The sequence below is a fragment of the Bombina bombina genome, chromosome 1 (assembly GCF_027579735.1).
Source record: "Bombina bombina isolate aBomBom1 chromosome 1, aBomBom1.pri, whole genome shotgun sequence".
NCBI lineage: Eukaryota > Metazoa > Chordata > Amphibia > Anura > Bombinatoridae > Bombina > Bombina bombina.
In genome coordinates, this window is record NC_069499.1 from 1,599,048,503 (window position 1) to 1,599,072,640 (window position 24,138).

Below are 24,138 nucleotides of genomic sequence, written 5' to 3' on the forward strand. Positions count from 1 at the left end.
TGGAACAATCATTTGTGTTGCTGGTGGCGCCAGCATGGCCACACAGGTTTTGGTATGTGGATCTGGTTCGGGTGTCCAGTTGCCCTCCTTGGCCACTTCCGTTACGGCCAGACCTACTATCTCAAGGTCCATTTTTCCATCAGGATCTCAAATCATTAAATTTGAAGGTATGGAAATTGAACGCTTAGTACTAAGTCATAGAGGTTTCTCTGGCTCAGTGATTAATACTATGTTACAAGCTTGTAAATCTGTCTCTAGAAAGATTTATTATAGAGTTTGGGAGACTTACATTTCATGGTGTTCTTCTCATAAATTCTCCTGGCATTCTTTTAGAATTCCTAGAACTTTACAGTTTCTTCATGATGGTTTGGATAAGGGTTTGTCTGAAAGTTCCTTGAAAGGACAAATCTCCGCTCTTTCTGTTTTATTTCACAGAAAGATTGCTATACTTCCTGATATACACTGTTTTGTACAGGCTTTAGTTCGTATTAAGCCTGTCATTAAATCAATTTCTCCTCCTTGGAGTCTTAATTTGGTTCTGAAGGCTTTACAGGCTCCTCCATTTGAACCTATGCATTCTTTGGACATTAAACTACTTTCTTGGAAAGTGTTGTTCCTGTTGGCCATCTCTTCTGCTAGAAGAGTTTCTGAATTATCTGCTCTTTCTTGTGAGTCTCCTTTTCTGATTTTTCATCAGGATAAGGCAGTTTTGCAGACTTCTTTTCAATTTTTACCTAAGGTTGTGAATTCTAACAACATTAATAGAGAAATTGTTGTCCCTTCCTTGTGTCCTAATCCTAAGAATTATTTGGAAAGATCCTTACATTCTTTGGATGTGGTAAGAGCTTTGAAATATTATCTGGTTCTAGGAAAGGTCAGAAGGCTTCTGCTATTTCCTTGGCTTCTTGGTTGAAACTTTGATTCATCAAGCTTATTTAGAGTCGGGTCAGGCCCCGCCTCAGAGAATTACAGCACATTCTACTAGATCAGTCTCCACTTCGTGGGCTTTTAAGAATGAAGCTTCAGTTGATCAGATTTGCAAAGCGGCAACTTGGTCCTCTTTGCATACATTTACTAAATTCTACCGTTTTGATGTATTTGCTTCTTCGGAAGCAGTTTTTGGTAGAAAAGTTCTTCAGGCAGCTGTTTCAGTTTGATTCTTCTGCTTTTGATTTAAGTTTTTTTCTTTCAATTATGAAAATAAACTTATTTTTTTGGGTTGTGGATTAATTTTTTTAGCGGAAAATGGCTGTTTTTATTTTATTCCCTCCCTCTCTAGTGACTCTTGTATGGAGTTCCACATCTTGGGTATTGATATCCCATATGTCACTAGCTCATGGACTCTTGCCAATTACATGAAAAAAAACATAATTTATGTAAGAATTTACCTGATAAATTAATTTCTTTCATATTGGCAAGAGTCCATGAGGCCCACCCTTTTTATGGTGGTTATGATTTTTTTGTATAAAGCACAATTATTTCCAAATTTCCTTTGTTGCTGCTTTTTACTCCTTTCTTATCACCCCACTGCTTGGCTATTCGTTAAACTGAATTGTGGGTGTGGTGAAGGGTGTATTTATAGGCATTTTAAGGTTTGGGAAACTTTGCCCCTCCTGGTAGGATTGTATATCCCATATGTCACTAGCTCATGGACTCTTGCCAATATGAAAGAAATTAATTTATCAGGTAAGTTCTTATATAAATTATGTTTTTCCTTTTATTTAAAATGAAATACCTAACTGTGTGACAAGATCACATATCTAATATTCACTGAGTAGAATATTAGGAATTTATAGTCTTGTATTAATTTAGAGGCAAAGTGGTTACAGAATGATAATGGTGCATTTTAGGTTTAATAATTGCTGCAGAAATAACTTTGTTTAAATAAACTGTGCTTACCGTTTTTAGGTTTACACACTGTGCTTGTCTGTTCTCTAGTTGCACTTGCTTACAGAGTTGCTGCAGAATACAGAGGAATCTGTAGGGAGGCCCTTTTAGTCTGCATGTAATTTGGTCAGTATAAGGTGTGTGATGCCGTTTAAATCCCCAGTATTGATTCTCAGTATAGACTGACCAGTATATAATCCTGCTGCTGTTTTTATGTGATGCAGTTTAAATCCCCAGTATTGATTCTCAGTATAGACTGACCAGTATATAATCCTGCTGCTGTTTTTATGTGATGCAGTTTAAATCCCCAGTATTGATTCTCAGTATAGACTGACCAGTATATAATCCTGCTGCTGTTTTTATGTGATGCAGATTAAATCCCTAGTATTGCCTCTCAGTATAGACTGACCAGTATATAATCCTGCTGCTGTTTTTATGTGATGCAGTTTAAATCCCCAGTATTGATTCTCAGTATACACTGACCAGTATATAATCCTGCTGCTGTTTTTATGTGATGCAGTTTAAATCCCCAGTATTGATTCTCAGTATAGACTGACCAGTATATAATCCTGCTGCTGTTTTTATGTGATGCAGTTTAAATCCCCAGTATTGATTCTCAGTATAGACTAACTAGTATATAATCCTGCTGCTGTTTTTATGTGATGCAGTTTAAATCCCCAGTATTGATTCTCAGTATAGACTAACTAGTATATAATCCTGCTGCTGTTTTTATGTGATGCAGATTAAATCCCCAGTATTGATTCTCAGTATAGACTGACCAGTATATAATCCTGCTGCTGTTTTTATGTGATGCAGTTTAAATCCCCAGTATTAATTCTCAGTATAGACTGACCAGTATATAATCCTGCTGCTGTTTTTATGTGATGCCGTTTAAATCCCCAGTATTGATTCTCAGTATAGACTGACCAGTATATAATCCTGCTGCTGTTTTTATGTGATGCCGTTTAAATCCCCAGTATTGATTCTCTGTATACACTGACCAGTATATAATCCTGCTGCTGTTTTTATGTGATGCCGTTTAAATCCCCAGTATTGATTCTCTGTATACACTGACTAGTATATAATCCTGTTGTTGTTTTTATGTGATGCCGTTTAAATCCCCAGTATTGATTCTCAGTATAGACTGACCAGTATATAATCCTGCTGCTGTTTTTATGTGATGCAGTTTAAATCCCCAGTATTGATTCTCAGTATAGACTGACCAGTATATAATCCTGCTGCTGTTTTTATGTGATGCAGTTTAAATCCCCAGTATTGATTCTCAGTATAGACTGACCAGTATATAATCCTGCTGCTGTTTTTATGTGATGCAGTTTAAATCCCCAGTATTGATTCTCAGTATACACTGACCAGTATATAATCCTGCTGCTGTTTTTATGTGATGCAGTTTAAATCCCCAGTATTGATTCTCAGTATACACTGACCAGTATATAATCCTGCTGCTGTTTTTATGTGATGCAGTTTAAATCCCCAGTATTGATTCTCAGTATAGACTGACCAGTATATAATCCTGCTGCTGTTTTTATGTGATGCAGTTTAAATCCCCAGTATTGATTCTCAGTATACACTGACCAGTATATAATCCTGCTGCTGTTTTTATGTGATGCAGTTTAAATCCCCAGTATTGATTCTCAGTATAGACTGACCAGTATATAATCCTGCTGCTGTTTTTATGTGATGCAGTTTAAATCCCCAGTATTGATTCTCAGTATAGACTAACTAGTATATAATCCTGCTGCTGTTTTTATGTGATGCAGTTTAAATCCCCAGTATTGATTCTCAGTATAGACTAACTAGTATATAATCCTGCTGCTGTTTTTATGTGATGCAGATTAAATCCCCAGTATTGATTCTCAGTATAGACTGACCAGTATATAATCCTGCTGCTGTTTTTATGTGATGCAGTTTAAATCCCCAGTATTAATTCTCAGTATAGACTGACCAGTATATAATCCTGCTGCTGTTTTTATGTGATGCCGTTTAAATCCCCAGTATTGATTCTCAGTATAGACTGACCAGTATATAATCCTGCTGCTGTTTTTATGTGATGCCGTTTAAATCCCCAGTATTGATTCTCTGTATACACTGACCAGTATATAATCCTGCTGCTGTTTTTATGTGATGCCGTTTAAATCCCCAGTATTGATTCTCTGTATACACTGACTAGTATATAATCCTGTTGTTGTTTTTATGTGATGCCGTTTAAATCCCCAGTATTGATTCTCAGTATAGACTGACCAGTATATAATCCTGCTGCTGTTTTTATGTGATGCAGTTTAAATCCCCAGTATTGATTCTCAGTATAGACTGACCAGTATATAATCCTGCTGCTGTTTTTATGTGATGCAGTTTAAATCCCCAGTATTGATTCTCAGTATAGACTGACCAGTATATAATCCTGCTGCTGTTTTTATGTGATGCAGTTTAAATCCCCAGTATTGATTCTCAGTATAGACTGACCAGTATATAATCCTGCTGCTGTTTTTATGTGATGCAGTTTAAATCCCCAGTATTGATTCTCAGTATAGACTGACCAGTATATAATCCTGCTGCTGTTTTTATGTGATGCCGTTTAAATCCCCAGTATTGATTCTCAGTATACACTGACCAGTATATAATCCTGCTGCTGTTTTTATGTGATGCAGTTTAAATCCCCAGTATTGATTCTCAGTATACACTGACCAGTATATAATCCTGCTGTTGTTTTTATGTGATGCAGTTTAAATCCCCAGTATTGATTCTCAGTATAGACTGACCAGTATATAATCCTGCTGCTGTTTTTATGTGATGCAGTTTAAATCCCCAGTATTGATTCTCAGTATAGACTGACCAGTATATAATCCTGCTGCGGTTTTTATGTGATGCAGTTTAAATCCCCAGTATTGATTTTCAGTATAGACTGACCAGTATATAATCCTGCTGCTGTTTTTATGTGATGCAGTTTAAATCCTACTGCTGTTTTTATGTGATGCAGTTTAAATCCCCAGTATTGATTCTCAGTATAGACTGACCAGTATATAATCCTGCTGCTGTTTTTATGTGATGCCGTTTAAATCCCCAGTATTGATTCTCTGTATACACTGACCAGTATATAATCCTGTTGTTGTTTTTATGTGATGCAGTTTAAATCCCCAGTATTGATTCTCTGTATAGATTGACCAGTATATAATCCTGCTGCTGTTTTTATGTGATGCCGTTTAAATCCCCAGTATTGATTCTCTGTATACACTGACTAGTATATAATCCTGTTGTTGTTTTTATGTGATGCAGTTTAAATCCCCAGTATTGATTCTCAGTATAGACTGACCAGTATATAATCCTGCTGCTGTTTTTATGTGATGCAGTTTAAATCCCCAGTATTGATTCTCAGTATAGACTGACCAGTATATAATCCTGCTGCTGTTTTTATGTGATGCAGTTTAAATCCCCAGTATTGATTCTCAGTATAGACTGACCAGTATATAATCCTGCTGCTGTTTTTATGTGATGCAGTTTAAATCCCCAGTATTGATTCTCAGTATAGACTGACCAGTATATAATCCTGCTGCTGTTTTTATGTGATGCCGTTTAAATCCCCAGTATTGATTCTCAGTATACACTGACCAGTATATAATCCTGCTGCTGTTTTTATGTGATGCAGTTTAAATCCCCAGTATTGATTCTCAGTATAGACTGACCAGTATATAATCCTGCTGTTGTTTTTATGTGATGCAGTTTAAATCCCCAGTATTGATTCTCAGTATAGACTGACCAGTATATAATCCTGCTGTTGTTTTTATGTGATGCAGTTTAAATCCCCAGTATTGATTCTCAGTATAGACTGACCAGTATATAATCCTGCTGCTGTTTTTATGTGATGCAGTTTAAATCCCCAGTATTGATTCTCAGTATAGACTGACCAGTATATAATCCTGCTGCGGTTTTTATGTGATACAGTTTAAATCCCCAGTATTGATTTTCAGTATAGACTGACCAGTATATAATCCTGCTGCTGTTTTTATGTGATGCAGTTTAAATCCCCAGTATTGATTCTCAGTATAGACTGACCAGTATATAATCCTGCTGCTGTTTTTATGTGATGCAGTTAAAATCCCCAGTATTGATTCTCAGTATAGACTGACCAGTATATAATCCTGCTGCTGGTTTATGTGATGCAGTTTAAATCCCCAGTATTGATTCTCAGTATAGACTGACCAGTATATAATCCTGCTGCTGTTTTTATGTGATGCCGTTTAAATCCCCAGTATTGATTCTCAGTATAGACTGACCAGTATATAATCCTGCTGCTGTTTTTATGTGATGCAGTTTAAATCCTACTGCTGTTTTTATGTGATGCAGTTTAAATCCCCAGTATTGATTCTCAGTATAGACTGACCAGTATATAATCCTGCTGCTGTTTTTATGTGATGCAGTTTAAATCCCCAGTATTGATTCTCAGTATAGACTGACCAGTATATAATCCTGCTGCTGTTTTGTTTTTTTTTGTTTTTTTTTTTTTTTCAATTAAATGTTTTATTGATTTTCAAACCAAGTAACATAACATTAAAAGCATTTGTGCTCTTACACAGTGTATATATGCATTAACGGCAGGTTTACACAAAAAATCTGATACAAGTATAAACAAAAAGATCTACGTACTCCGCCTAGGGATGTCGACTCATCGTACTGCTTAATGAATCATCACCACATAAAGTTTTGTTGACAGAAAATACAAGATTAGGGCATACAAAATTGCAATTATGGTAGTTCACTTTGTTAATGATCACAGACCTCATTGCTCCCACAAGAAAATAACATCTGCAATAAAATCCTGTTTGCCATTGAACACGTAATGAATCCTCTCTAACTCTAGGACATGATCTACTTCGTGCATCCACATAGTGACAGTGGGAAGCACGCATTTCTTCCAAAACCTAGGGATCAGACGTTTTGCACAGTTAATCATACACTGGAATAATCACTTCCTGTATTGGCAGGGGATTGCTGGAGTATCGTTCAGTAAAATGATGTTGGGTGAAAGTGTTATTGAGGTCCCTAGTTTGGTGTTAATGTTTTTCGATACGTCTGACCAGAAAGCACTTAAGAGTGGACAGGACCACCAAATATGGGATAGGGTACCCGTCCCTCCGCAGTGCCTCCAACATAGGGGGGAGGAACCAGGGTAGATACTATGGAGACGGTGTGGGGTCAGATACCACCTAGAGAGCAATTTGTAATTCATTTTGGCTATAATTATGGAAATAGATGATTTTTTTGTCTCACTAAATATATGGCTCCATTTAGGTTCTGTCAAGGTTTCGTGTAGTTCTACCTCCCATTTAGAGATATAAGAGGGCTTTTTACTGGGGAAGGAGCCTCGTAGTATCTTATAGATAATGGAAATGTGTGACCTAGTGATTGAGGGAGTAGTACATAATGTTTCAAAGGCGGTGAGTGGTCTAACGAGGTCTTGTTTGTGGGGGCTAGCAAGTATAGCGTGTCTAATCTGAAGGTACGGGAACCAGAGGTGGAAAGGGGGTCCCAATACTTGAGAAAGCTCGGACTTCGGACGTATCGTACCCTTATCTAATACTGTGTGGACCAGAATATTTGTGGGCACGCCCTCAATGCGTGGAGTCTGGATAGCATTGGAGTCAAGCATACTCGAATTGTTCAGGATAGGGGTTAATGGGGACATATGGCTAAAAATGTTAGTGTCTTGGGACAAAATTTTATCCCAGAGTCTTAAGGAGGCTGCTACAAAATAATGTGTCCTGACTCCCAAAGGTCTCGCCTTCGGGGGGATCCAGCATACCTCACCCAGGGGGTGACCTCCTGTCAAACTGCACTCTAGCTGAACCCAGGGTTTATTTGGTTGGGAGTGTTTCCAAGCAGTAATACGTGCTAAGTGGGCTGCTTTGTAGTAATCCATGAGGTTTGGAACCCCCAAACCCCCATCCTCCCTACTAAGGTATAATGTATTCCTGGCTACTCTTGTTCTTTTATGTGCCCAGATAAATTGTTCAAACCATCTCTGTTGTTGAATTAGATAGTGTATGGGAAGGTCCAGTGGGAGAACTTGAAACATGTATAGGAATTTGGGGAGAAGATTCATTTTTATAGCGTTGATGCGGCCCATCCAGGAGAGGTGGCGCTGTTTGTGCCAGGTATTGAGGGAAGACAAGGTCTCTTTCTGTAAGGGAGAGTAGTTAAGGTCATAAAGGTCCGCCGGATTGGCGGATATTTCAATTCCCAAATAGCGTATTTTATTTGTAATCTGAAAGTTGGTATGGTTAGCAAGAAATCTGTGTTCTTCCTCCGAGATATGTAGGGGCATCAACATTGATTTTCCCATATTAATGGTAAAATTGGAGGCTTGTTTGAACTCATCTAGTTCTATGAGAAGGGATGGTATAGAGGAGAGTGGGGAGCGAATCGTAAAAATAATGTCGTCTGCGTAAAGGAGGCACTTTAGTTGGTTCCCATCGAAAGAGACCCCGTGAATATTGTTATTGGTTCTAATCCTGGCCGCTGCTGTCTCCACCACCAAGGCGAACAGCAGGGGGGATAAGGGGCATCCCTGTCGAGTACCATTTTTTATGGGGATTTGGGTGGATAGTGTGTTATTGGCAGAGATTCTGGCTGAGGGGCTATGATATAGTGCCTTTATTTGTGATATTAACGCCTCCGAAAAGCCAAACTTCGACAGAGTGGCCCAGAGGAAATCCCAGTCCACCCTGTCGAAGGCCTTCTCCGCATCTGTGGACAATAAAACTAAGGGGGATCCGGAGGAGACAGATAAAGACATGGTTTGTAGGACCCGTATTGAGTTGTCCTTGGCCTCCCTACCTGGAATGAAACCCACTTGGTCAGTGTGTATGAGTAGGGGGAGGATTCTATTTATTCTTGTCGCTAGTAATTTAGCATATAGCTTCATATCTATATTTATTAGGGAGATAGGGCGGTAGTTGGTGACTTGTTCTGTTGGTTTGCCAGGTTTAGGAATGACAGTAATCGTGGCTCCCAGTAAAGACTGTGGTAAGAGGTTTGTATTGTCAATGGAATTATATAATTGAAGGAGGTGAGGGCTTAATTGGGACTTGAGCTGGTGATAAAATTTAGGGGTAAAGCCATCTGGGCCTGGGGCTTTTCCTTGGGGAAGATTCTTAACTGCTACTAGGAGTTCCTGCAAAGTGAATTGTGAGTCCAAGGACTCACTTTGCTCTTTAGTTAGAGTGGGTAGTTGCGCCTGAGATAAAAAGTTATCGATAAGTCTGTTTTTATGTGGAGTATCCAAGGATGGGAGGTTATAGAGGGAAGTGTAGTACTCTGCAAATTGTTTGACTATATCGGGATTAGAAGTGTAAGAGGATCCAGAGGAGTCTACTATTTTAGGAATAAAGGATTTATAGTTTTTCTTCTTGAGGGATCTGGCCAAAAGGCGTCCTGCCTTGTTACTTTCAATAAAGAATTTGGATTTAGTCGTAATTGCCCTGAGGTGGGCATTTTTAATCAGGTATTGGGTAAGTGCTTCCCTGGCCTGTTGAGACTGTAATAAAAGCTGTGGGGATTTGGGGTTTTGTTTTAGCCTACGTTCCTTTTCCTGAAAATCAGAGGTCAGTGATGTATAGAGTGCTGCTCTTTGTTTACGTAATTTGTGTGTGTGAGTCATTATCACGCCTCTAATGTAGCAATTGTATGCTTCCTAGTTATTAGTTATTGAGGTCTCAGCTGGATTGTTAAAATTAAAAAAATCAGTTGTTTTCTCTATTATGTCAGTAGTTATCACGGGGTCTGTTAATATCTGGTTGTTAGGTCTCCAGTGTTGCTGTTGTTGAGGCCTTGCTGACCATTTAAAAGTGGAGTGGACCATGCTATGATCTGACCAGGGGGTGTGATGTATTCGGGAGTCAGAAAGGGCTGTCAGCATGTTTTGGTCACAGAGTATGTAGTCTAAGCGTGTGTAGGAGCGCTGAAGGTTCAAGAAAAAAGTAAAGTCTCTATGTGTTGGATGTCTAACTCTCCATGTGTCAAAGAAGGGAATGGCTCGCAATGCCTGCCAGTTGGCTTTGATAAGGGTATTCCGAAGATATGACTTGCCCGAGGACGTATCTATAATTGGGGTAATAGGAAAATTGAAGTCCCCTCCGAGGATTATGGGTCCCTTGGAGATGTCTATTATGTGATTGCTAACTTTACGAAAGAATGAAGGCGGGGGGCGTATTGGAGCATAAATGTTAGCTAAGGTAAGTGGTCTGCCATAGTACAGTCCTACTAAAATCAGTATTCTACCCTCTGGGTCTTGGTACTTGTCCAGGAGCTGGAAGGGCGTTCCCTTTCTGAATGAAATACTAACCCCATTATGCTTCGATGGGCCTGAGCTAAGGAAGTGTTGGTCGTAATAGAGGTGTGAAAGAGAGGGTTCATTTACTTTTCTAAAGTGAGTTTCTTGGATCATAATTATGTCTATGTGTTTTTTAAAGAAGTCGTGGAATGCAATTGACCGCTTCTGAGCGGATAAGAAACCCTTCACATTCTGAGTGGCAATACTAAAAGCGCTAGCTTGGGAGTGTATGATCCTGGGGGATTGAGTGGTGGTCTGTGCACAAGACATGTTTTAACAAAACTATACCAGTACGATTCGAAGACAATTAGACTGTACTCTGTACTCTATGCAATCGCTTTTGGAGCAGTATATCAAGTGTCTGAATTAAGGGGGGAAAAAAACAAGGGAAAAGGGTGGGAAGGGGAGAGTCTTAGGGGGTATAGGGAAAGATATAATAAAGTATAATGAGGGAGAATAGAGGGGATGAAGAAAGAGTAAAGAATGCGACAGCAGGGGAAATCACGGCTCAACAGAGCCCACTCTAACGGGAGTTTACCTGCTGCTGTTTTTATGTGATGCAGTTTAAATCCCCAGTATTAATTCTCAGTATAGACTGACCAGTATATAATCCTGCTGCTGTTTTTATGTGATGCCGTTTAAATCCCCAGTATTGATTCTCAGTATACACTGACCAGTATATAATCCTGCTGCTGTTTTTATGTGATGCCGTTTAAATCCCCAGTATTGATTCTCAGTATACACTGACCAGTATATAATCCTGCTGCTGTTTTTATGTGATGCAGTTTAAATCCCCAGTATTGATTCTCTGTATAGACTGACCAGTATATAATCCTGCTGCTGTTTTTATGTGATGCCGTTTAAATCCCCAGTATTGATTCTCAGTATAGACTGACCAGTATATAATCCTGCTGCTGTTTTTATGTGATGCAGTTTAAATCCTACTGCTGTTTTTATGTGATGCAGTTTAAATCCCCAGTATTGATTCTCAGTATAGACTGACCAGTATATAATCCTGCTGCTGTTTTTATGTGATGCCGTTTAAATCCCCAGTATTGATTCTCAGTATAGACTGACCAGTATATAATCCTGCTGCTGTTTTTATGTGATGCAGTTTAAATCCCCAGTATTAATTCTCAGTATAGACTGACCAGTATATAATCCTGCTGCTGTTTTTATGTGATGCAGTTTAAATCCCCAGTATTGATTCTCAGTATAGACTGACCAGTATATAATCCTGCTGCTGTTTTTATGTGATGCAGTTTAAATCCCCAGTATTGATTCTCTGTATAGACTGACCAGTATATAATCCTACTGCTGTTTTTATGTGATGCAGTTTAAATCCCCAGTATTAATTCTCAGTATAGACTGACCAGTATATAATCCTGCTGCTGTTTTTATGTGATGCAGTTTAAATCCCCAGTATTGATTCTCAGTATAGACTGACCAGTATATAATCCTGCTGCTGTTTTTATGTGATGCAGATTAAATCCCCAGTATTGATTCTCAGTATAGACTGACCAGTATATAATCCTGCTGCTGTTTTTATGTGATGCAGTTTAAATCCCCAGTATTGATTCTCAGTATACACTGACCAGTATATAATCCTGCTGCTGTTTTTATGTGATGCAGTTTAAATCCCCAGTATTGATTCTCAGTATATACTGACCAGTATATAATCCTGCTGATGTTTTTATGTGATGCCGTTTAAATCCCCAGTATTGATTCTCAGTATAGATTGACCAGTATATAATCCTGCTGTTTTTATGTGATGCCGTTTAAATCCCCAGTATTGATTCTCAGTATAGACTGACCAGTATATAATCCTGCTGCTGTTTTTATGTGATGCAGTTTAAATCCCTAGTATTGATTCTCAGTATAGACTGACCAGTATATAATCCTGCTGCTGTTTTTATGTGATGCAGTTTAAATCCCTAGTATTGATTCTCAGTATAGACTGACCAGTATATAATCCTGCTGCTGTTTTTATGTGATGCAGTTTAAATCCCCAGTATTGATTCTCAGTATAGACTGACCAGTATATAATCCTGCTGCTGTTTTTATGTGATGCAGTTTAAATCCCCAGTATTGATTCTCAGTATAGACTGACCATTATATAATCCTGCTGCTGTTTTTATGTGATGCAGTTTAAATCCCCAGTATTGATTCTCAGTATAGATTGACCAGTATATAATCCTGCTGCTGTTTTTATGTGATGCAGTTTAAATCCCCAGTATTGATTCTCAGTATAGATTGACCAGTATATAATCCTGCTGTTTTTATGTGATGCAGATTAAATCCCCAGTATTGATTCTCAGTATAGACTGACCATTATATAATCCTGCTGCTGTTTTTATGTGATGCAGATTAAATCCCTAGTATTGCTTCTCAGTATAGACTGACCAGTATATAATCCTGCTGCTGTTTTTATGTGATGCAGTTTAAATCCCCAGTATTGATTCTCAGTATACACTGACCAGTATATAATCCTGCTGCTGTTTTTATGTGATGCAGTTTAAATCCCCAGTATTGATTCTCAGTATACACTGACCAGTATATAATCCTGCTGCTGTTTTTATGTGATGCAGTTTAAATCCCCAGTATTGATTCTCAGTATAGACTGACCAGTATATAATCCTGCTGCTGTTTTTATGTGATGCAGTTTAAATCCCCAGTATTGATTCTCAGTATAGATTGACCAGTATATAATCCTGCTGTTTTTATGTGATGCAGTTTAAATTCCCAGTATTGATTCTCAGTATAGACTGACCAGTATATAATCCTGCTGCTGTTTTTATGTGATGCAGATTAAATCCCCAGTATTGATTCTCAGTATAGACTGACCAGTATATAATCCTGCTGCTGTTTTTATGTGATGCAGTTTAAATCCCTAGTATTGATTCTCAGTATAGACTGACCAGTATATAATCCTGCTGCTGTTTTTATGTGATGCAGTTTAAATCCCCAGTATTGATTCTCAGTATACACTGACCAGTATATAATCCTGCTGCTGTTTTTATGTGATGCAGTTTAAATCCCCAGTATTGATTCTCAGTATAGACTGACCAGTATATAATCCTGCTGCTGTTTTTATGTGATGCCGTTTAAATCCCCAGTATTGATTCTCAGTATAGATTGACCAGTATATAATCCTGCTGTTTTTATGTGATGCCGTTTAAATCCCCAGTATTGATTCTCAGTATACACTGACCAGTATATAATCCTGCTGCTGTTTTTATGTGATGCAGTTTAAATCCCCAGTATTGATTCTCAGTATAGACTGATCAGTATATAATCCTGCTGTTGGTGATGATGCAGTTTAAATCCCCAGTATTGATTCTTAGTATAGACTGACCAGTATATAATCCTGCTGTTTTTATGTGATGCAGTTTAAATCCCCAGTATTGATTCTCAGTATAGACTGACCAGTATATAATCCTGCTGTTTTTATGTGATGCAGATTAAATCCCCAGTATTGATTCTCAGTATAGACTGACCAGTATATAATCCTGCTGCTGTTTTTATGTGATGCAGTTTAAATCCCTAGTATTGATTCTCAGTATAGATTGACCAGTATATAATCCTGCTGTTTTTATGTGATGCAGATTAAATCCCCAGTATTAATTCTCAGTATAGACTGACCATTATATAATCCTGCTGCTGTTTTTATGTGATGCAGTTTAAATCCCCAGTATTGATTCTCAGTATAGACTAACTAGTATATAATCCTGCTGCTGTTTTTATGTGATGCAGTTTAAATCCCCAGTATTGATTCTCAGTATAGACTGACCAGTATATAATCCTGCTGCTGTTTTTATGTGATGCAGTTTAAATCCCCAGTATTGATTCTCAGTATAGACTGACCAGTATATAATCCTGCTGCTGTTTTTATGTGATGCAGTTTAAATCCCCAGTATTGATTCTCAGTATAGACTGACCAGTATATAATCCTGCTGTTGTTTTTATGTGATGCAGATTAAATCCCCAGTATTGATTCTCAGTATAGACTGATCAGTATATAATCCTGCTGCTGTTTTTATGTGATGCAGTTTAAATCTCCAGTATTGATTCTCAGTATAGACTGACCAGTATATAATCCTGCTGCTGTTTTCTCCAACATTGGTGTGTCCGGTCCACGGCGTCATCCTTACTTGTGGGATATTCTCTTCCCCAACAGGAAATGGCAAAGAGTCCCAGCAATGCTGGTCACAAGATCCCTCCTAGGCTCCGCCCACCCCAGTCATTCTCTTTGCCGTTGCACAGGCAACATCTCCACAGAGATGGTTAAGAGTTTTTTGGTGTTTAAATGTAGTTTTATTCTTCTATCAAGTGTTTGTTATTTTAAAATAGTGCTGGTATGTACTATTTACTCTGAAACAGAAAAGGATGAAGATTTCTGTTTGTAAGAGGAAGATGATTTTAGCAGACAGTAACTAAAATCGATTGCTGTTTCCACACAGGACTGTTGAGATGAAGTAACTTCAGTTGGGGGAAACAGTTAGCAGACTTTTCTGCTTAAGGTATGACTAGCCATATTTCTAACAAGACCATGTAATGCTGGAAGGCTGTCATTTCCCCTCATGGGGACCAGTAAGCCATTTTCTTAGTTAAACATAAAAGAATAAAGGGCTTCAAAAAGGGCTTAAAAACTGGTAGACATTTTTCTGGGCTAAAACAATTGCTTTACTAGGCATATTATGCAGATTCTAACTAATTATTGGTATTATAATCTTGGGGAACGTTTAGAAAAACGGCAGGCACTGTGTTGGACACCTTTTTCAGATGCGGGCCTTTCTAGTTATAGACAGAGCCTCATTCTGGGACTGTATAGGGGTTAAATGTAAAAACGGCTCCGGTTCCGTTAATTTAAGGGTTAAAGCTCTGAAATTTGGTGTGCAATACTTTTAATGAACAATTCCTTCATACTTTTTCACATATTCAGTAATAAAGTGTTTTCAGTTTGAAATTTAAAGTGACAGTAACGGTTTTATTTTAAAACGTTTTTTGTGCTTTGTTGACAAGTTTAAGCCTGTTTAACATGTCTGAACCATCAGATAAGCTATGTTCTATATGTATGAAAGCCAATGTGTCTCCCCATTTAAATTTATGTGATAATTGTGCCATAGTGTCCAAACAAAGTAAGGACAGTAATGCAACAGATAATGATATTGCCCAAGATGATTCCTCAAATGAGGGGAGTAAACATGATACTACATCATCCCCTACTGTGTCTACACCAGTTATGCCCACACAGGAGGCCCCTAGTACATCTAGTGTGCCAATACTTATTACCATGCAACAATTAACGGCTGTAATGGATAACTCCATAGCAAATCTTTTATCCAAAATGCCTACTTATCAGAGAAAGCGCGATTGCTCTGTTTTAAACACTGAAGAGCAAGAGGACGCTGATGATAACTGTTCTGACATACCCTCACACCAATCTCAAGGGGCCATGAGGGAGGTTTTGTCTGATGGAGAAATTTCAGATTCAGGAAAAATTTCTCATCAAGCTGAACCTGATGTTGTGACATTTAAATTTAAATTAGAACATCTCCGTGCACTGCTTAAGGAGGTGTTATCTACTCTGGATGATTGTGACAATTTGGTCATTCCAGAGAAATTATGTAAGATGGACAAGTTCCTAGAGGTTCCGGTGCCCCCCGACGCTTTTCCTATACCCAAGCGGGTGGCGGACATAGTAAATAAAGAGTGGGAAAGGCCCAGCATACCTTTTGTTCCCCCCCCTATATTTAAGAAATTATTTCCTATAGTCGACCCCAGAAAGGACTTATGGCAGACAGTCCCCAAGGTCGAGGGGGCGGTTTCTACTCTAAACAAACGCACTACTATTCCTATCGAAGATAGTTGTGCTTTCAAAGATCCTATGGATAAGAAATTAGAGGGTTTGCTTAAAAAGATTTTTGTACAGCAAGGTTACCTCCTACAACCAATTTCATGCATTGTTCCTGTCACTACGGCAGCGTGTTTCTGGTTCGAGGAACTAGAAAAATCGCTCAGTAAAGAATCTTCGTATGAGGAGGTTATGGACAGAGTTCAAGCACTTAAATTGGCTAACTCTTTTGTTTTAGATGCCGCTTTGCAATTAGCTAGATTAGCGGCGAAAAATTCAGGGTTTGCTGTCGTGGCGTGCAGAGTGCTTTGGCTAAAGTCTTGGTCAGCGGATGTGTCTTCCAAGACAAAATTGCTTAACATTCCTTTCAAAGGTAAAACATTATTTGGACCTGATTTGAAAGAGATTATTTCAGACATCACTGGGGGAAAGGGCCACGCCCTCCCACAGGATAGGTCTTTTAAGGCTAATAATAAGCCTAATTTTCGTCCCTTTCGCAGAAACGGACCAGTCTCTAATTCTGTATCCTCTAAGCAACAGGGTAATACTTCACAACCCAAACCAGCCTGGAAACCAATGCAAGGCTGGAACAAGGGTAAGCAGGCCAAGAAGCCTACCACTGCTACCAAAACAGCATGAAGGGATAGCCCCCGATCCGGGACCGGATCTAGTGGGGGGCAGACTTTCTCTCTTTGCTCAGGCTTGGGCAAGAGATGTTCAGGATCCTTGGGCGCTAGAAATAGTTTCTCAAGGTTATCTCCTGGAATTCAAGGAACTACCCCCAAGGGGAAGGTTCCACAGGTCTCAATTATCTTCAAACCAAATAAAGAGACAGGCATTCTTACATTGTGTAGAAGACCTGTTAAAGATGGGAGTGATACATCCAGTTCCAATAAGAGAACAAGGAATGGGATTTTATTCCAATCTGTTCATAGTTCCCAAAAAAGAGGGAACATTAAGACCAATTTTGGATCTAAAGATCCTAAACAAATTTCTCAGGGTACCATCGTTCAAAATGGAAACTATTCGAACGATCCTACCTACTATCCAGGAAAATCAATTTATGACTACCGTGGATTTAAAGGATGCGTACCTACATATTCCTATCCACAAGGAACATCATCAGTTCCTAAGGTTCGCTTTTCTGGACAAGCATTACCAGTTTGTGGCACTTCCATTTGGATTAGCCACTGCTCCAAGGATTTTCACAAAGGTACTAGGGTCCCTTCTAGCGGTTCTAAGACCAAGGGGCATTGCAGTAGTACCTTACTTGGACGACATCCTGATTCAAGCGTCGTCCCTGTCAAAAGCAAAGGCTCATACGGACATCGTCCTAGCCTTTCTCAGATCTCACGGATGGAAGGTGAACAAAGAAAAAAGTTCTCTGTCCCCGTCAACAAGAGTTCCCTTCTTGGGAACAATAATAGATTCCTTAGAAATGAGGATTTTTCTGACAGAGGTCAGAAAATCAAAACTTCTAAGCTCTTGTCAAGTACTTCATTCTGTTCCTCGTCCTTCCATAGCGCAGTGCATGGAAGTAATAGGATTGATGGTTGCAACAATGGACATAGTTCCTTTTGCACGAATTCATCCAAGACCATTACAACTGTGCATGCTCATACAGTGGAATGGGGATTATACAGACTTGTCTCCGACGATTCAAGTAGATCAAAAGACCAGAGATTCACTCCGTTGGTGGCTGACCCTGGACAATCTGTCACAGGGAATGAGCTTCCGCAGACCAGAGTGGGTCATTGTCACGACCGACGCCAGCCTAGTGGGCTGGGGCGCGGTCTGGGAATCCCTGAAAGCTCAGGGTCTATGGTCTCGGGAAGAGTCTCTTCTCCCGATAAACATTCTGGAACTGAGAGCGATATTCAATGCTCTCAGAGCTTGGCCTCAACTAGCAAAGGCCAAATTCATAAGGTTTCAGTCAGACAACATGACGACCGTTGCATATATCAATCATCAGGGGGGAACAAGGACTTCCCTGGCGATGAAAGAAGTGACCAAGATAATTCAATGGGCGGAGGATCACTCCTGCCACTTGTCTGCGATCCACATCCCAGGAGTGGAAAATTGGGAAGCGGATTTTCTGAGTCGTCAGACATTCCATCCGGGGGAGTGGGAACTCCATCCGGAAATCTTTGCCCAAATAACTCAATTATGGGGCATTCCAGACATCGATCTGATGGCGTCTCGTCAGAACTTCAAGGTTCCTTGCTACGGGTCCAGATCCAGGGATCCCAAGGCGACCCTAGTAGATGCACTAGTAGCACCTTGGACCTTCAACCTAGCTTATGTATTCCCACCGTTTCCTCTCATCCCCAGGCTGGTAGCCAGGATCAATCAGGAGAGGGCCTCGGTGATCTTGATAGCTCCTGCGTGGCCACGCAGGACTTGGTATGCAGACCTGGTCAATATGTCATCGGCTCCACCATGGAAGCTACCTTTGAGACAGGACCTTCTTGTTCAGGGTCCATTCGAACATCCGAATCTGGTTTCCCTCCAACTGACGGCTTGGAGATTGAACGCTTGATTTTATCAAAGCGTGGGTTTTCAGATTCTGTAATAGATACTCTGATTCAGGCTAGAAAGCCTGTAACTAGAAAAATTTACCATAAAATATGGAAAAAATATATCTGTTGGTGTGAATCTAAAGGATTCCCATGGAACAAGATAAAAATTCCTAAGATTCTATCCTTTCTACAAGAAGGTTTGGAGAAAGGATTATCTGCAAGTTTTCTGAAGGGACAGATCTCTGCTTTATCTGTTTTACTTCACAAAAGACTGGCAGCTGTGCCAGATGTTCAAGCATTTGTTCAGGCTCTGGTTAGGATCAAGCCTGTTTACAGACCTTTGACTCCTCCCTGGAGTCTAAATCTAGTTCTTTCAGTTCTTCAAGGGGTTCCGTTTGAACCCTTACATTCCGTAGATATTAAGTTATTATCTTGGAAAGTTTTGTTTTTGGTTGCAATTTCTTCTACTAGAAGAGTTTCAGAGTTATCTGCTCTGCAGTGTTCTCCGCCCTATCTGGTGTTCCATGCAGATAAGGTGGTTTTGCGTACTAAGCCTGGTTTTCTTCCGAAAGTTGTTTCCAACAAAAATATTAACCAGGAGATAGTTGTACCTTCTTTGTGTCCGAATCCAGTTTCAAAGAAGGAACGTTTGTTACACAATTTGGACGTAGTCCGTGCTCTAAAATTCTATTTAGAGGCTACTAAAGATTTCAGACAAACATCTTCCTTGTTTGTTGTTTATTCTGGTAAAAGGAGAGGTCAAAAAGCGACTTCTACCTCTCTTTCCTTTTGGCTTAAAAGCATTATCCGATTGGCTTATGAGACTGCCGGATGGCAGCCTCCTGAAAGAATCACAGCTCACTCCACTAGGGCTGTGGCTTCCACATGGGCCTTCAAGAACGAGGTTTCTGTTGACCAGATATGTAAGGCAGCGACTTGGTCTTCACTGCACACTTTTGCCAAATTTTACAAATTTGATACTTTTGCTTCTTCGGAGGCTATTTTTGGGAGAAAGGTTTTGCAAGCAGTGGTGCCTTCCATTTAGGTGACCTGATTTGCTCCCTCCCTTCATCCGTGTCCTAAAGCTTTGGTATTGGTTCCCACAAGTAAGGATGACGCCGTGGACCGGACACACCAATGTTGGAGAAAACAGAATTTATGCTTACCTGATAAATTACTTTCTCCAACGGTGTGTCCGGTCCACGGCCCGCCCTGGTTTTTTAATCAGGTCTGATGAATTATTTTCTCTAACTACAGTCACCACGGTATCATATGGTTTCTCCTATATATATTTCCTCCTGTCCGTCGGTCGAATGACTGGGGTGGGCGGAGCCTCGGAGGGATCATGTGACCAGCTTTGCTGGGACTCTTTGCCATTTCCTGTTGGGGAAGAGAATATCCCACAAGTAAGGATGACGCCGTGGACCGGACACACCGTTGGAGAAAGTAATTTATCAGGTAAGCATAAATTCTGTTTTTATGTGATGCAGTTTCAATCCCCAGTATTGATTCTCAGTATACACTGACCAGTATATAATCCTGCTGTTTTTATGTGATGCAGTTTAAATCCCCAGTATTGATTCTCAGTATACACTGACCAGTATATAATCCTGCTGTTTTTATGTGATGCAGTTTAAATCCCCAGTATTGATTCTCAGTATAGACTGACCAGTATATAATCCTGCTGCTGTTTTTATGTGATGCAGTTTAAATCCCCAGTATTGATTCTCAGTATAGACTGACTAGTATATAATCCTGCTGCTGTTTTTATGTGATGCAGTTTAAATTCCCAGTATTGATTCTCAGTATAGACTGCCCAGTATATAATCCTGCTGTTGTTTTTATGGGATGCAGTTTCAATCCCCAGTATTGATTCTCAGTATACACTGACCAGTATATAATCCTGCTGTTTTTATGTGATGCAGTTTAAATCCCCAGTATTGATTCTCAGTATAGACTGACCAGTATATAATCCTGCTGCTGTTTTTATGTGATGCAGTTTAAATCCCCAGTATTGATTCTCAGTATAGACTGACTAGTATATAATCCTGCTGCTGTTTTTATGTGATGCAGTTTAAATTCCCAGTATTGATTCTCAGTCTAGACTGCCCAGTATATAATCCTGCTGCTGTTTCTTTTGCAAGATGTACCGAGTCCACGGATTCATCCTAACTTGTGGGATATTGTCCTTCCTGACAGGAAGTAGCAAAAAGAGCACGACAGCAGAGCTGTCTATATAGCTCCCCCCCTTAACTCCACCCCCCAGACATTCTCTTTGCTGGCTCTAAGCAGGAAGGGTAAAGAGACGAGGTGTTAAACTGTTAGTTTTATTTCTCTTGTAAGGTGTATTCAGTCCATGGATCATCCATTACTTGTGAGATATTCTCTTTCCCAACAGGAAGTTGCAAGAGGATCACCCACAGCAGAGCTGCTATATAGCTCCTCCCCTAACTGCCATACCTAGTCATTCTCTTGCAACTCTCAACAAGCATGGAGGTAGTAAGAGAGAAGTGGTAAAACGTAGTTGTTTTTTTCTTCAATCAAAAGTTTGTTATTTTTAAATGGTACCGGAGTTGTACTATTTTGTCCCAGGCAGAAAATAGAAGAAGAATCTGCCTGTGATCTCTATGATCTTAGCAGGTTGTAACTAAGATCCATTGCTGTTCTCACACATAACTTCAGAGAGAGGTAACTTCAGCTGGGGAATGGCGTGCAGGTTATCCTGCTATGAGGTATGTGCAGTTAAAACAAATTTCTAGAGATGTAAATGCTAGAAAATGCTGCTGATACCAGATTTATGTAAGGTAAGCCTGAATACAGTGATTTAATAGCGACTGATATCATGCTTACTTTTAGAGGTAATACCCTTATAAATTTGCAATATAAAACGTTTGCTGGGAATGTTTAAGCGTTTTTATATATGCTTTGGTGATAAAACTTTATTGGGGCTTAGTTTTTTTCCACATGGCTGGCTTAAATTTGCCTAGAAACAGTTTCCTGAGGCTTTCCACTGTTTTAACATGAGTGGGAGGGGCCTATTTTAGCGCTTTATTGCGCAGTTACTTTTACAGACTGAGACATCCAGTTTCCTCCAGGAGTCCCCTGAATGCTATAGGACCTCTCTAAAGGGCTCTTAGGCTTTCCAAAGTCGTTTGTTTGGGAAGGTAGGGCCACAGCAGGCTGTGGCAGTTTGTTGTGACTGTTAAAAACGTCTATCGTTTTTTTGATCCGTTTTTTGAACTAAGGGGTTAATCATCCATTTGCAAGTGGGTGCAATGCTCTGTTAGCCTATTATACACACTGTCAAAAATTCGTTTGATTTACTGCTTTTTTTCACTGTTTTTCAAATTCTGACAAAATTTGTTTCTCTTAAAGGCATTTCTGATATCACTGGAGGAAAAGGTCATGCCCTTCCTCAGGATAGGTCCAAATCAAGGGCCAAACAGACTAATTTTCGTGCCTTTCAAAACTTCAAGGCGAGTGCGGCATCAACTTCCTCTAATGCAAAACAAGAGGGAACTTTTGCTCAGTCCAAGTCGGTCTGGAAACCTAACCAGACCTGGAACAAAGCAAGCAGGCCAAAAAGCCTGCTGCTAGCTCTAAGACAGCATGAAGGATCGGCCCCCTATCCATTAACGGATCTAGTAGGGGGCAGACTTTCACTCTTCGCCCAGGCTTGGGCAAGAGATGTTCAGGATCCCTGGGCGTTGGAAATTATATCCCAGGGATATCTTCTGGACTTCAAAGCTTCCCCTCCAAAAGGGAGATTTCACCTTTCACAATTATCTGCAAACCAGATAAAGAGAGAGGCATTCCTACACTGTGTTCAAGACCTCCTAGTTATGGGAGTGATCCATCCAGTTCCAATGGAGGGACAGGGATTTTACTCAAATCTGTTTGTGGTTCCCAAAAAAGAGGGAACCTTCAGACCAATTTTAGATCTCAAGATCTTAAACAAATTCCTCAGAGTCCCATCATTCAAGATGGAGACTATTCGTACCATCCTACCTATGATCCAGGAGGGTCAATACATGACTACAGTGGATTTAAAGGATGCTTATCTTCACATTCCAGTTTGTAGCTCTTCCCTTTGGGTTAGCTACAGCCCCAAGAATCTTTACGAAGGTTCTGGGGTCACTTCTGGCGATCCTAAGGCCGCGGGGCATATCAGTTGCCCCTTATTTAGACGTCATCCTGATACAGGCGTCAAATTTCCAAATTGCCAAGTCTCATACGGACATAGTTCTGGTATTTCTGAGGTCGCATGGGTGGAAGGTGAACGAAGAAAAGAGTTCTCTATCCCCTCTCACAAGAGTCTCCTTTCTGGGAACTCTAATAGATTCTGTAGAAATGAGGATTTACCTGACAGAGTCCAGGTTATCAAAACTTTTCCTGCTGTGTTCTTTATTCCACTTCTCGCCCTTCGGTGGCTCAGTGTATGGAAGTAATCGGCTTAATGGTAGCGGCAATGGACATAGTGCCGTTTGCACGCCTACATCTCAGACCGCTGCAACTCTGCATGCTCAGTCAGTGGAATGGGGATTACACAGATTTGTCCCCTCTACTAAATCTGGATCAAGAGACCAGGGATTCTCTTCTCTGGTGGCTATCTTGGGTCCATCTGTCCAAAGGTATGACCTTCCGCAGGCCAGATTGGACAATAGTAACAACAGATGCCAGCCTTCTGGGCTGGGGTGCAGTCTGGAACTCTCTGAAGGCTCAGGGGTCGTGGACTCAGGAGGAGGCACTCCTTCCAATAAACATTCTGGAACTAAGAGCGATATTCAATGCTCTTCAGGCTTGGCCTCAGCTAGCGACATTGAGGTTCATCAGATTTCAGTCGGACAACATCACGACTGTGGCTTACATCAACCATCAAGGGGGAACAAGGAGTTCCCTAGCGATGTTGGAAGTCTCAAAGATAATTCGCTGGGCAGAGATTCACTCTTGCCACCTATCAGCTATCCATATCCCAGGTCTGGGAGGCGGATTTTCTAAGTCGTCAGACTTTTCATCCGGGGGAGTGGGAACTCCATCCGGAGGTGTTTGCACAATTGATTCATCGTTGGGGCAAACCAGAACTGGATCTCATGGCGTCTCATCAGAACGCCAAGCTTCCTTGTTACGGATCCAGGTCCAGGGATCCCAAGGTGACGCTGATAGATGCACTAGCAGCACCTTGGTTTTTCAACCTGGCTTATGTGTTTCCACCGTTTCCTCTGCTCCCTCGTCTGATTGCCAAAATCAAGCAGGAGAGAGCATCGGTGATCTTGATGGCGCCTGCGTGGCCACGCAGGACTTGGTATGCAGATCTGGTGGACATGTCATCCTTTCCACCATGGACTCTGCCGCTGAGACAGGACCTTCTACTTCAAGGTCCTTTCAACCATCCAAATCTAATTTCTCTGAGGCTGACTGCCTGGAGATTGAACGCTTGATTTTATCAAAGCGTGGCTTCTCAGAGTCAGTCATTGATACCTTAATTCAGGCACGAAAGCCTGTCACCAGGAAAATCTATCATAAGATATGGCGTA

General features: G+C 40.3%; 1 protein-coding gene across 3 annotated transcripts in view; it reads left to right on the plus strand.

Annotated features, from left to right (window-relative positions):
• LOC128656628 (zinc finger protein OZF-like) overlaps window positions 1–24,138 on the plus strand; it is a 415,828-nt gene that overhangs the window by 273,219 nt on the left and 118,471 nt on the right. The window lies entirely within an intron of this gene.